Below are 13,760 nucleotides of genomic sequence, written 5' to 3' on the forward strand. Positions count from 1 at the left end.
GCCCCTCACAGATCTTCAGAAGAAATAACAATAAACTCAAGTCCTGTTTCTGCCTTGGAAGTGGAGTTTGTCTTTTACTGAAGTTTTACAATGAAACTCAAGCTCGGCCAAACTCCAAACGTTGCCCGGGGATGAAAATTAAAACCACATGAGAGAGAGAGAGAGAGAGAGAGAGAGAGAGAGAGAGAGAGAGAGAGAGAGAGAGAGAGAGAGAGAGAGAGAGAGAGAGAGAGAGAGAGAGAGAGAGAGAAAGATGTCTGTTTATATGTTCATACTGATTGCAGTCTGGTCATCATTAAGAACAGAGAAATTTAGGAATGATAATAAGGTCTAATTTGAGAGGAATTTAAATCTCACCAAAGCATTTGAGATCGCTCGTTAGGTGATCTGCTATTGTCAGAGTGTATTTGTAAATCACAACATAAGGGGTGGGGTGTCATTTCTTCAAGATCTGAAATTCAATTTAATCTGATGAAGGAAGATGCCTGTTTGTGATGTATTTCCTGACCTGTGTCTGTGCCAAAAGGGTTTGTGCTGGCATTTTTATGAGTCCTGGCTGTTTGAGCGTGTTGTGGAAATTCTTATTATGTATACAACGTACACAATCTATTTAATCCGACTTCTTCACCATGGACAATTTAAACAACTTGTAGTTATTCAAATAATAACAGTTTGTCAAGGTGATGTCCTGAATTACCTGAATACTTTCAATACAATACAATAGTTCCCTAAGTTTAAGACATCCCCTCAAGAAGCTTCTATTACCTCAATCACACATAGCCTAGATGTTCTGTTGTTGTCTTTAGAGGGTAGAATCTATTTCTCAGTTGCGCAGAATCTACCTGGCATGACTTCCAAGTTGATCTTTGTAGAAGTTAAGTTTTATTCACGGCCAGGAGATCACTGGCCATGTGAGTCTCCTGAATAGAAAGATACATGTACATTTATATAATAGAGTTTTTAACACTTGAGACTATGTGCTGAAAACACCAGTAATGGATATTATTTTTAGATTTAAATATATTCTACATTGTCATTCAGTTGACCATTTCATCTTACATTTTAAATAAGTCAATGTAACAATGCTACACATTTTACATTTGTAAAATACTTGTCAAAAATTGAACAATACATTTGTTTTTGTTTTTTGGAGGGGGATTATTTACTTTCTTGTGAAAATCAGCCTATGTCATATTCAAAAAACATACATGTACAGTAGAAATACAGTTATTGTACAAAAGGGGATTTTATTATAGTTCCAAATCTCCAAGTATAGCAGGTTTGTATTTAAGGGGCTATATGTAGGAATTTCCATTTTTAATCGGCTTTTTATTGCTAATGTGTGAACAGCTTCTAACTAAACTTAAAGGAGAACTCTGGCACAAAATGAGCCTTTGGTCTAATAACACATTGGTACCTAGTCGACCGTCCTCTGAGATTTGTTTTCATGATAATCAAATGTAAAGAGTTTTATCTCTAAAAACGGTTTAGCGTATAATGCTAGTAAATGGGGGCATTTACTAAATAAAAAGAAATCACTAGTTTATACCAATAACAAGGCTCAAAATAGCCCCACACTAACACAGTAACATAATGAGGGTCCATACATGCAAAACGAAGCATTGAGAACTTTGTAAGTGTACAGACCGTTTAATAAGAAGATATTTTAGAAAGACAGTCCACTTCGTGTATACAGACAGGAGCCATCTTTGGAAAGCAGTCTCGACAATTCGGTCCATGAACGACGTTCATACAGTTCAGAAGTTCGCTGAACTTACTGTGTACTTTGGCACAAAGCTCACGAAGTGGACTTCAGAAAAGTTCTCTTTTAAAAAGAGAGAGCTTCCTCGACTTCTTATGTTATTTATGAAAACATGTAGACTAATTTTTGTTCCGTGAAGGATTCGGGACATTTTTGGCGGGAAAATCCAAAGGAAGTGACGGTTACGCGATTGAGTGAACCAAAGACAATGTTGATTTATACCGAAATAATTCTGACTATAGTCTAACTCAAACTATAGTCTCACACACAGCCATATCTTTAGTCTCAATTTACTTATAAATTCAATATCTATCATAACATTGCTAAGATTATTTCTTAACTGCTGTTTTATTCACACAGCTGTCATTTTGTTGTGTTTATTTTGGTATTGAGAGAACAGTGCAGCACATTTTAACATTTTCATCTAAATGTTCGTTTAATAGGCCTATCGCTGAAAGGTTCCCGGTGTCGTTGATAACAAGGGTTTCTGAATTCTACATATTACCAGTTAATAATACAGTTATGAACTGTAAACATATAGGCACCAAAATGCCTGTACACTGTAAAAAATATTTTCAAGATTTGTTATCACAACATATTTTCTTTTGTCAAATCAACTTTATAATAATTTATTTAGTTGAGATAACTTATTATTTTGAGTTTCTGATGATTAAATCAATCTCCTTCATTGTATTGACTCACTTTTTCCAGTTCAATAAACTTAAAATTTTAAGGCAACCAGGTTACTTACTTTTTTAAGTTAAACCAACAATATTTTTTTGCAGTTTAGTAAACACAACATTTTTTTCTTTTGTCAAATCAACTTAAATAATTTATTTAGTTCAGATAACATATAATTTTGAGTTTCTGATGATTAAATTATTCTCCTTCATTGTATTAACTCACTTTTTCCAGTTCAATGAACTTAAAATTTTAAGGCAACCAGGTTACTTACTTTTTTAAGTTAAACCATCAATATTTTTTTACAGTGTAGCCACTGTATGGTGAATTTCTAGCAAGTAGCCTATAGCCTATATCTGCTTTTGAACATTACAATAAAAACCAACAACATCTAAAGATAAAGCCATCAAGGATTCAAGATAGGCTCACAGGACATTTTGAGATCAGCTATGGCTTGCGGAACAATATTTCATCAGTATAAGGTCATAAGTTTGGCACAATGTGTGTCAAATAATGTTTAAGACAGATGTTCGGATGATCTCTGGAGTCTTTAACACACACGCTTCAGTCTCAGTAATTCAATGACATCACAACCATTCATGACCATTACAAACCACAGGTGCATCTGGACATTGTTTCCACTGGGGGGAGGGGGGGTTGTTATTCAGCGTTGCTATTGACGACAGGATGTCAAGCCTGACAAATCAGAATCAAGTATTCCAGAGAGCCTTGTTATAAAGAAAAATAGTGCAAAGTAATAATGCATCCTGTTTTTGATCTAAATCCACTGTTTTGCAGGAGAAATTGTGCTCTGCTTATTGAAAGTTGAAAACGGGGGACCAGAAGATATTACAGATGACCTCCTCATTTAAGTTGCTGTGTGTCAGATTCAGCTGTCAAGCTTCAGTGACATCTTCACTGATAGTCTGTCTCCATGGTTACTGGCCTACCTGTTCTTCATCACCACTGATTCGTTATCTTATCCCACGTTTTTGTTGTTGCGTGTTTTCCTATACTGGGGTAATTTCCCTGTCTGGATTCTGTTTATAACTTTGAGTTCATGATCCTAATCTGTATCTTTGACTTCTCTCTTTGAACGCCCCTCCTATGTTTGGATTATTGGATTACATCAGCGCCGAATTTGGAACTGATTTATTGATGACTGAAACCGGACTGCAGATTTAGCTTTGAAGCTATAATTGTTCACAGGGATGATAATCAAATGCCATCGATACCAAAGGCATTACTTTGAATCTGTAATCTATTCTGAGTGTATTTATCAGTACGGTTCGTCTGTGTTTTCCAGAACCCTTTTATTCATTGGCTTCCTCTGTCATCGAGAAGCTTCTATCTTAAATTCAAACATTGTGACTTAATATCAAGCTTTTAATATTGTTTATATGTTTATTTGGGGTTTTTAATATGCTTTAAGACAAACCATGTGCAAATACATAAGCAAAAAAACGTTGCTTTGTATTTTCTGCAGTGAAACAAAGACAGTCTCAAAAACAAAAAAAACAAAAAACAACGCGATTTGAAACCGCTGGTGTGTCATAAACTACCTTGTAACCAATCAGGTCAACTAATAAAGTGAATCTGAATCTCTGTGATCGTCAGTCAGTCGAGCTGGTGTGAGTGAGTGGAGGCGGGGCTAATTTGCATATTCACATAAATGCATATACTAAATGACACAAGGGTGTGGAGTTACACCCTTGTCTCATTTAATATGCATTTATAGTAATAGCCTTGATTTTTCCAAGGAAAAATCGTTTAGATATGTAATTTTGTAACCTGGGAAAACCCAGACAACTTCCAGCAAATTTAGATTTGCTCTGAAAGTTAGTTTGGCAAAGAGCTCATTCAAGCCCATTTCCAATCTGTTGAAATCGCGGCACCAATCAGAAACGTTGGGGAGAGCTTTACACGATGACGACAGCGCTGGGATTTTGAAGCAGATTTTGTAGCCTACATTACAAAGATGGATCCCGCCGTCGAACATCACTCGTTCGAATCAGCTATCGCATCTGTTTTAAGCGATTTGAGCATTTCCTTTTTGTTAAAAACCGAGCAAAGAACAACACTCGGAGATGTTTCTCCGCCGGCCGCCGCTCTGCAAACGTCATCTCCTTCATCGCTCTGATTGGTTTTAAGTCAACCCGTGACGTCCATTGGTGACGCCCCTCTGTAAATGATTTGTCTATGACGCTTTGCCAGACCATAACTCTTGAAGCAAGTCTGCAAGGTTAGCAAAAAAAAAAGAGAGAATAAAAAGCGTAATGCCTGCTTACGCTGCGGTACTCAGGGAAGAAGTCAAGAAGCTGTTTTTTTAAGGATGTCAATGAAGGAGATTAATACTGTTTATGTGAAAAGTAATGGTAACTCTGGCGTCCCAGAGTCACCCCCCTCCGTCCCCCACTCAACTCAGCCCAGCTTACCAGCTGACCTCTACATCCCTCCTGCTGCTGAGACCTAACCACAATCTCACAATCTCTCCACAACTCAACGATACACGCCAACCCGTCTGACTAAGGCTATCGAGCCCCACTGGTGCGTTAAAGCAGTTTAAGTGGCAACGATTCCGTATGGCATACTACCTAACGCAAAACACAATATCTGCCCAAACACCACCCCTCATTCATGCAATATACACAGGAACATAATGACTGAAATTACTATGCAACCTATACAAATAAACCAACAGAGTCTTCAAGTTTTTCAAGAATTCTACGAAACCGTAGCATGGCGGCCTGTACACAGCGAGCCGTCTCAACCACAGCTAGTTGCTGCTCCTCTCTGCTGCTTCAGATAAGTTCTTTACTGTGTGACGCAACTCTTGTGAATCCGACGTCTCTGAGGAACCGGGTTGTAGAGTGTGCCACAAATCCTCGACAACCCACTTCCACTGGATAAACCTGGACTCTCCATCCTCGCTGCTCTGCTTCAGTGGCCAGATGAGCATACTGCAATTTCTTCCTCTCATATTTCTCATCTACAGCATCCTCCCATTACACTGTTAAATCAGTTGAACAATGTGTGCTGATCCAGACCACAAAACAATATCTTGTCGTAAGTTAGTGGTGGCAATCTCAGGTGGAAAAATAAGCCGTTGATCAAGATCAGCCAGCATCTTCCAGTCCCTAGCAGCTTCCAGTTGTCCTGGGCGAGAATTGGTTTTAACACCTTTTCTTGGTGGTTGCTCGCCTAGGCGGAGGAATATTGTCTTCTGTGTGTAATGTTTTGCTAGAACAGGTGGCAACTTATTGGTCATGCAACGCTTGCCTTCCAATGCTAAAGCCAAACATCACAGTACTTGGTCATGGCGCCAAGTAAACCGACCTTGGCTAAGAGCCACCTTACATACTGTCAAAATGTGCCTTAATGTGGCAGGGGATGAACACAAAGGATAAGAGGGATCCTCTCCAACCCAGAGGTTTAGGTTCTGCGGTGATGGGAGGACATCATATGTTGACCTTATAAGGAAACTGATCCTACTCTCTTCCATTGACCAATGGTCTTGCCAGCCCAACTTGCGTTGTTACTCACTCTCTCATCTCATCCACTCTCCCTGCTTGCCCTGGGAAATGGCCTTTATACACCTCATCCTCTCCTCCTGCTTTCGCACCTCGTTGACTACAAGCTTCCTCCTTTGAGCTGGGCCTGCCTTGTGCCATTTAGGAGGAGCTACACTAAGCCCCAAACCCCCTCTTCCATGCTGTACCTGTCCCACAATATCCCCAATTTGAAGGGCAGCCTTTGCCTCTACTACAGATTTCTCTGCTGACCACTTTCTACCAGTTTTCAACACAGGGGCTGCCTCCCTTACACATTTGTTTAAATATATAAAGTCCCACTCCCCAACCATTTCCTGATGTATGAACTTATTAACGCTTCCAGCTTATCCACTGTTGTCAAAGAAACTTCATACACAGTCAGTGACCACAGCAACCTCGGCAGTAGACCAAACTGAAAGCACCAGAGTTTTAGTTTGCCAGGTAGAGCACAGCTGTTTATGCTCTTCAACCCTTCCACTGCTTGCCGTCTAACTTCTCCCACTCGAACTGTATCCCTTAGATCCCCATCGTACCATCTCCCAAGACTCTTCACTGGCTTCTCAGAAACTGTTGGTATTGCCTCACCATTAATGAAGAATGTTTTATCTACTACCTTTTCTTTAATTATCGAGATACTCCTTGATTTAGAGGGCTTAAATTGCATTTGTGCCCATTCAATATTATCTGTTAACTTCCCCAATAACTGATTAGTGCAGGCAACTGTTGTAGTCATGGTTGTCATGTCGTCCATGTTTGCTCTGATTGGTGGTAGTCGCATAACAGAAGCCAAGCGCTCTCCACCTACTACCCATCTTGATGCCCTAATGATTACTTCCATTGTCATGGTAAAAGCCAGTGGAGAAATGGTGCATCCTGCCATTATTCCAACGTCTAAGCATTGCCATGTAGTGCTGAATTTTGGAGTTGAGAAACTAAATTGCAAATCTCAAAAATAGACTTTCACTAAATTTGTTATTGACTGTTGGTACTCTGAAAAAATCAAATGCTGTCCAAAGAAGCTGATGTGGCACTGAACCATATTCATTAGCCAAATCCAGGAATGTCACATGGAGCTCCTTCCTCTCCTTTTTAGTTGACAGAATTCGTTGCCAGATAACATTGATGTGTTCTAAGCATCCTGAGAACCCTGGAATGTCCGCTTTTAGAACCGAAGTGTCAATGAAGCCATTCTTTAATAGGTAGGTGGACAATCTCTGGGCAACAATTCTGAAGAAAATCTTACCTTCAACGTTTAATAGTGAAATAGGACGAAACTGACAGATGCTTGTAGCATCTTTTTCTTTAGGTATAAAGACTCCACCTGCTCTTCGCCATGCTCTAGGTACAACCTGTTTTTTCCATGCCACTTTCATCAATTCCACAGAATTCGCAGAACTCCTGAAGCGCTCTTGTACACTCTGCACTGAACTCCATTAGGCCCTGGAGATGATGAAGCCTTTGCCTTTCTCACAGCCTGCTCTACCTCTTTCCACTTTGGTGCACAGACCTCCATTTGGTATTCTGGTGGGTTGATAGGTGGGATGTCTGATGGAATAGATATAGGCTCATGCCTTTTTGCATCTGTATGCGTTTCCTCCAAATCTCCCTCCTTTTTCCTTCCTTTTCTCCACAGCAAACCTCTCACTTCCATATGCGTAAATGATGTCCCCAAATTTATCTAGCTTCTTTTCAACTGTACCAATTAATCTTTCCAAAGCAAAGCATAGATCTATGTTTACCGTGTCCCATGCAGTTTTCTCACACGCTCTTGGCCATCTAACTCCAGGCCTATGAGGTTGTTTTCTATCTTATGCTGGTAAGTCTAACCGGGTTCACAAGTATGAATAATTTAATGAATCGACAGCCTACAGTCCGCAAATCTTCAACATGTTTGCTCTCAAAAGTTCATTTGGATTGATCTATTTTTAGAGTGTACACTGAAAAAAAAAACACGTTTTGTAAAAGATGCACAGACAATAGCACAACAGGTATGGCTTCACACTAATTTCTATGGTAATTTCTATTTCTTATTGCCCAATAATAAGACCTTCTCTGCCTTCAGACTGATCGAAGAAGGTCAGACTGGACCCCATCACAGCTTTCATTGGCAAGGCCCGCTTTTGAGGATGTCTGACCAACATGTAGCTAAAGCAACTGGTCACAGTTCTTTTTAGGGGTGTGAAAATATAAAGTTGACCATTTTCAGGTGGGCCGTTAAAGAAAGCGATTCAGATGATGACTCCTCAGAAACTGAGGGTGAGTCAGAAATTGCCCCCTATACTCTTAAATAGGGCTCAAGCCAATTTTAATGGTGTCCGAAACCATAGAGGGCATTATAAAGTGCACATTTTCAATCACATAATGCACCGCAAGAACACATTAGCTGTGTCTGAAATCGCTCCCTATCCACTATATAGTGCACTATATCGGGTGTCGGCCATTTTGTAGTGGTGTCCGAATTCTGAGTGAACGACATCATTCCCTACATTCATTCACTACTTTTACCCACAATCCTCTCTGAATTCGAGTGTACATTCGATGTACACTCGCTGAAGCCCTATTTCCCACAATCCAATGCGGAGAGAACTGAGCGCGCATGAAAGTTCGGCGCGAGCAAGTTTAAACCAGAGATTACATTACATCCAGTGGAGGATTTGAAAAATATCCGTTAATCGTCGTTTTAAACACAATAACGGTCGCCGGAGGGCGCTCGACGACACGTCATCTGTGAACGTGAGAGTTAATGTACAATTTCAGTCGATGAAACTACAAAGCTGGCACGGAGGTATAATTACAAAATAAAGTCATTATGATTGTTATTGTTGTTAATATTATTTTATAAAGTAGGTAATGTAAGTTAAAAGGAGTTTTATCAGTACGCGTGACGAAGCCTTTTCTGCGACAGCTCCAACTCTCCGACGCACAGTGTAAATGTCAGCGTCCGAATTCACTCACTTCATCTCGTTCACTCCTTGCAGATATAGTGCACTCAAATGCCATACACTATATAGGGATTAGTGAATGAGTGAACGAGTGAGCGGTTTCAGACACAGCTATTAACAACCAATGTACACTCAACGGCTGTAGAATACCCATAATGCAATGAATTCCCGCGTCTCACCACAAGATGGCGTCACGTGATAAGAGAAGAGAAGTCACTGCAAGAGGGATGGGAAGTTATTTTAAAGATTAAAGATTATGAGGGCACATGAATTTTTTTGTAATAAATACGGCAATATTCCATTAAATTTATACGAATAATTTTGTTTTCATGGTGACTTTAATCAAACAGGTCTACTGCTCAAGATTCGCTCCTCTAAAGCTTTTTAAAACGTCACTGGAAACCTATTTTTTATTAAATATAATGTCATGTATTTGTAAGAAAAACTGATAAGGACGTTAAAGATCTCGATGAAGAACTTTTGCAGCATAGCAGTGAAAAAGTAGCTACATGAACTTCATGAAGCACCGTAGGCAGTGGCGCAAAAAGTGGGTATGCGCTATATGCGGCGCATAGGGGCGCAGCACAATGGGGGGCGCCAAAGCGATGGTAAAAAAAAAAAAAAAAAAAAAAATATATATAGGCTATAACGGCAGCTATTTCTATATGTAGCTGCCGTTGTGCGTTTCTAAACGATTTCTGCATTCCTTCATTGTTATATAAAATTTTAGAGGACTAACAGCTAGGCTAGAGTAGGCGCCCTCATGGAGAAGGGGGCGGGTAATATCGCGAGCGGGCGGGGGCGCCGTGAGCGCTGAGCGAGTAGGTACGAGTAGTTAGTTGTCGTCGAAAAAGATGGATAAAACAAAATGCTGTGGGGCTCAAAATAGAAAAAGAAAGAGAGAAAAGGAGATGGCATGTCAATTGATGCGACAGCAGCTAAATAACTGCATGCATTGCTGAAATCCAACAGGTAGGATTTAAAATGTGACATCCAGGCATGGCTATCTATATCTCGGTGGCCATCGGGACTACCGGGAGATTCCCGCTGGGCCGACGTGCTTTTCAGACAATACATTTCATCCTTTTTTAATTTATTTGTCTTAACGGCCCACAAAACTCATACATCGGCGGCCCATTTGTTTGTTTGTTGTTTGTTTTTGTTTTGTTTTTTGCTTAATTGGCGGCGCTGTGCTGGTGTAATGCATTAGTAAAAAAAATCAGCTTTAGTTTTTTTTTCTGACACACTGCAGCCTATGAAATATGTCATTATGCGCAAGTATCTTTCAAGTATAGAAATTAGTGCAAAACTAATTATGAAAGTTTCCTTTATTTTTCTGTGCATTTGTTTTACAATAGCCTTTATGGCAATTACTATCATGGGATTAATATAATAACTATTATTTTGTTGTAGTGTAATTTAGACAGACACTAACTAAAAGAGGATCAAAATTTTCTCTGTTTAATTTGCACCCTGAATATGGGTTGGAGCTTTTAATTTTGAACTCTCAAAGTGCACTAGTCTGCTGAATTTAACATTACAGAACACAAAATTTTCTTACGGGGGAGCATGCCCCCGAACCCCCCTAGAGAAACAGAGGTCCACCTACCACAGTTTTACCTAAAATCCTGTGAGAAACACTGGTATTGCTGTTACAATGGAGCTTATAGTTTTCTTAGGGGGGGTTCATCAAGGTGGAGTAGCTATAGTTTAATTGTGTTAATAAACGACAATTTTGCACTTATTTTTTTCTGTTAGCTCTCATTTCTTCCTATTCACTTATTACACAGCACACTTACAATTATTTTATTTATTTATGTATTCTTTTTTTTTTTTTTTGGGGGGGGGGGGGGGGGGGGCGCTAAAATTGTTGCTGCATACCCCTCTGAAACTGGGTAGTTGCGCCCCTGACCGTAGGTCGGAATGAACCCATATCTGCTCAAACTTTTTGAACTGAATTACATTCGTATTCCCGCTCGACATTGCTGGCTTAAAGGCAAATTGAGGATAACAATAAAAGTGATAGCCTTCCATTCCCACTTCCTTGATAGCCTACTTTCAGATGGGAACACTCAAATGTTGATATGATACGACTGTCTGCAATCCCTGGTAATGTTTCCTTTTGAACACTGGATGGTTTTTGATGCCCCATTACCACTCAGTCTTTAAATGCAAGTCATTAGTAGCCTATCACTCCAGTGGTGCTAATTACTGAGATAAGGAGGAATTGTAGCCCATCTATGATTGATTGTGTCTATCTTGGAGTGGAAGCTGGGTTAATTTCTTGTGACAGAGAGAGTGTTGCGGTGTGTATTTTGGGTTTGAGGAGGCCAGTTTTAACCATCGAATTACAGACACGTGTCTGATCAGGAAGAAGCTGATTATTGTCAGAAAGGGTTAAGGTTTACACAGATGGTGTGTAGCCTACTATGTGCACCTTGAATGCAGATAAAATAAACTTTCAGCTCAGAGTAGCCTAATGTTTCATTGTGTCTCCCCCTCTTCCCCCTGTCTGATTAATTTAGTTCACCCGATGTCCTTCAATTATCTCATTAGTTCCCTCGTTTAGTTAAAAGTGATAGAAGTACTCCCTGTTTTGTTCAGTTCTTTTGCTCAGTCTGTAGCCTACAGTGGATGTGGTACCATGTGTTTATATCCCAGCTCCACTATTTCTCTCTATCTCAATTGCGTACTTAATTAATCACTACATATATTATGTTATGGACTTCTTTTTTTTTAATATTCTTTTTTATTATTCTTTTTTTTCATTAATTTTATTAAAAAACAAAACTAAATACATAAAATGTTCCCATGAATGGCAGCCCTAAAAGGTTCTTATATAATATTATGAACCATCTGACCAGACAGAACCCTGTAAGGTTCTGAATAAAAAAATTCTCTTCAGCACACTGATAGAATGGCCGTGATTTCGTCAGCCTCCAGAGATTCTACAATCCACCACCAGAGGTCACTGTGACCCCATTATTGACCTCGGTCGCCATCATGGTTACCGCCATAAGCGCCATTAGATTGCCTCTAAATACAAAGGCTTTCTGTAACTATATGAATAGCACTTTGTAAAGTTTAGCATGTATTCTCACAGAAATTCGGAGTAATCGTCCTCATTCTGTTGGTAAACTAAACCTGTAAATACATAATGTCAAGAACATAGACAAGAACAAAGTAATGAGCAATATTTTTTAAAAAATACAAATAAAATATGGAATAAATGTTTTTACTTGATGTAATCAACTAAGATGTAATCTATGACATTCAAAAAAATGTCATCATGTTCAAATAATGCATGTTCATCGCTTTAAACAACCTTTGACATGACCAGCAGACGGTGATATCATTCCATCTCTTATCAGCAGGGGGCACTATATGATATTTATTTCTTATTAATACATATCTTACCAGCATGATGGTATACAGTACATACATACATATGATACATACATTCACAAGAGTAACACATTGAAATTTTTCTGTAAATCAGCCCTAACAAGCCAATAGTGTCATTATTCAGCTCAAGTCAGTTCAGTATTGATTCAGTTAACTGTGTAAAATGCATAATGTATATACAGTGCATTTTTGTGTTGGAGTGCTATGACAAACTCCACTGAACAAGCAAAAGACACAAGATAGGGTTTTACATTTTTCACATCTGTGTGTATTTTGGCGTGGATGTGGCTAATAATTTTGTGTATTCTTACAAAAATAGCATTTTTAGAGTGTTTGCTTTTGTATTCGCTTTGCATCTTTTAGAGTTTTGAGAAATAGAGCCATAGTTTCAAAAACTGTGTAAGCAATTTGAACATGGAGGTGCTGTTGTTCTGCTCAAGCTTTGCCTATCGCTGATCCATGGGTCCAAAAAGTTACATTTTGGTCATATCACTCCACAAAACATTCTTCCAGAAGTCCACAGATCTATCCAAATCAATTTTAGCAAATTCAAGTCGGCCTTTTGTGTTCCTTTTAATTGGTCAAGAGAGCATTAATCAAGATGTCCCAATATGAAGGCTTCACTGTAAAAAAAAATATTTTCATGATTTGTAATCACAACATTTTTTTTCTTTTTCTTTTCTTATGTTGTTCAGATAACATGATATTTTGAGTTTCTGATGATTAAATCAACCTCCTCCATTGTAGCTTATTAACTCATTTTTTTATTTCAATGAACTTAATATTTTAAGGCAACCAGGTTACTTCATTTTTTTTTAGTTAAACCAACAATATTTTTTTACAGTGTTGTCCATTTCTTATACTGAAATGTTTTTTCCTGGTTTCATCAGGGAAAATTGACAGTCTTTGGCAGTAAATTGAGGGCTTTTCTCAGTTAATCTCATCAAACAATTTATTACCCATTATTGTTCATTTTCTTCAAAACCCAGGGTTTCCTGCGGTACAACATATTTTAAACTTATGAAGAAGGCTGCCAGCTGTGATGTTAGTGTTATGGAAATCTTCTTGTAGACATAGACTTTCAAATGTTCTCTATATTAAATAAACAAATTGTTTAAGCTTTTGTGAGAGCTCTTTGGACCATATTTATGCTCAACTTTAGCACATGCACGGTTAACAGAACAAGCTATAATTCAGTTTTGTCCTCCAAAGGCTTAATTGTGTTTTACTACAATTCTGTATACCATACAAATAAGTTACTTAAAAACAGCAGTGTCGAATAAGAGGTTGAATAATTATGAACGCTGCATTACAAAAAAATCTTATAGCTCAAAAACATTACATTATTGACAGTATCACTAAACTTGCCACTAACAGCTGTTATACTGTAGATGCATTTTTCTTTTTTTAAACCCAGTA

This window comes from Pimephales promelas, chromosome 9 (assembly GCF_988280905.1).
Source record: "Pimephales promelas chromosome 9, fPimPro1.hap1.1, whole genome shotgun sequence".
Classification (NCBI taxonomy): domain Eukaryota; kingdom Metazoa; phylum Chordata; class Actinopteri; order Cypriniformes; family Leuciscidae; genus Pimephales; species Pimephales promelas.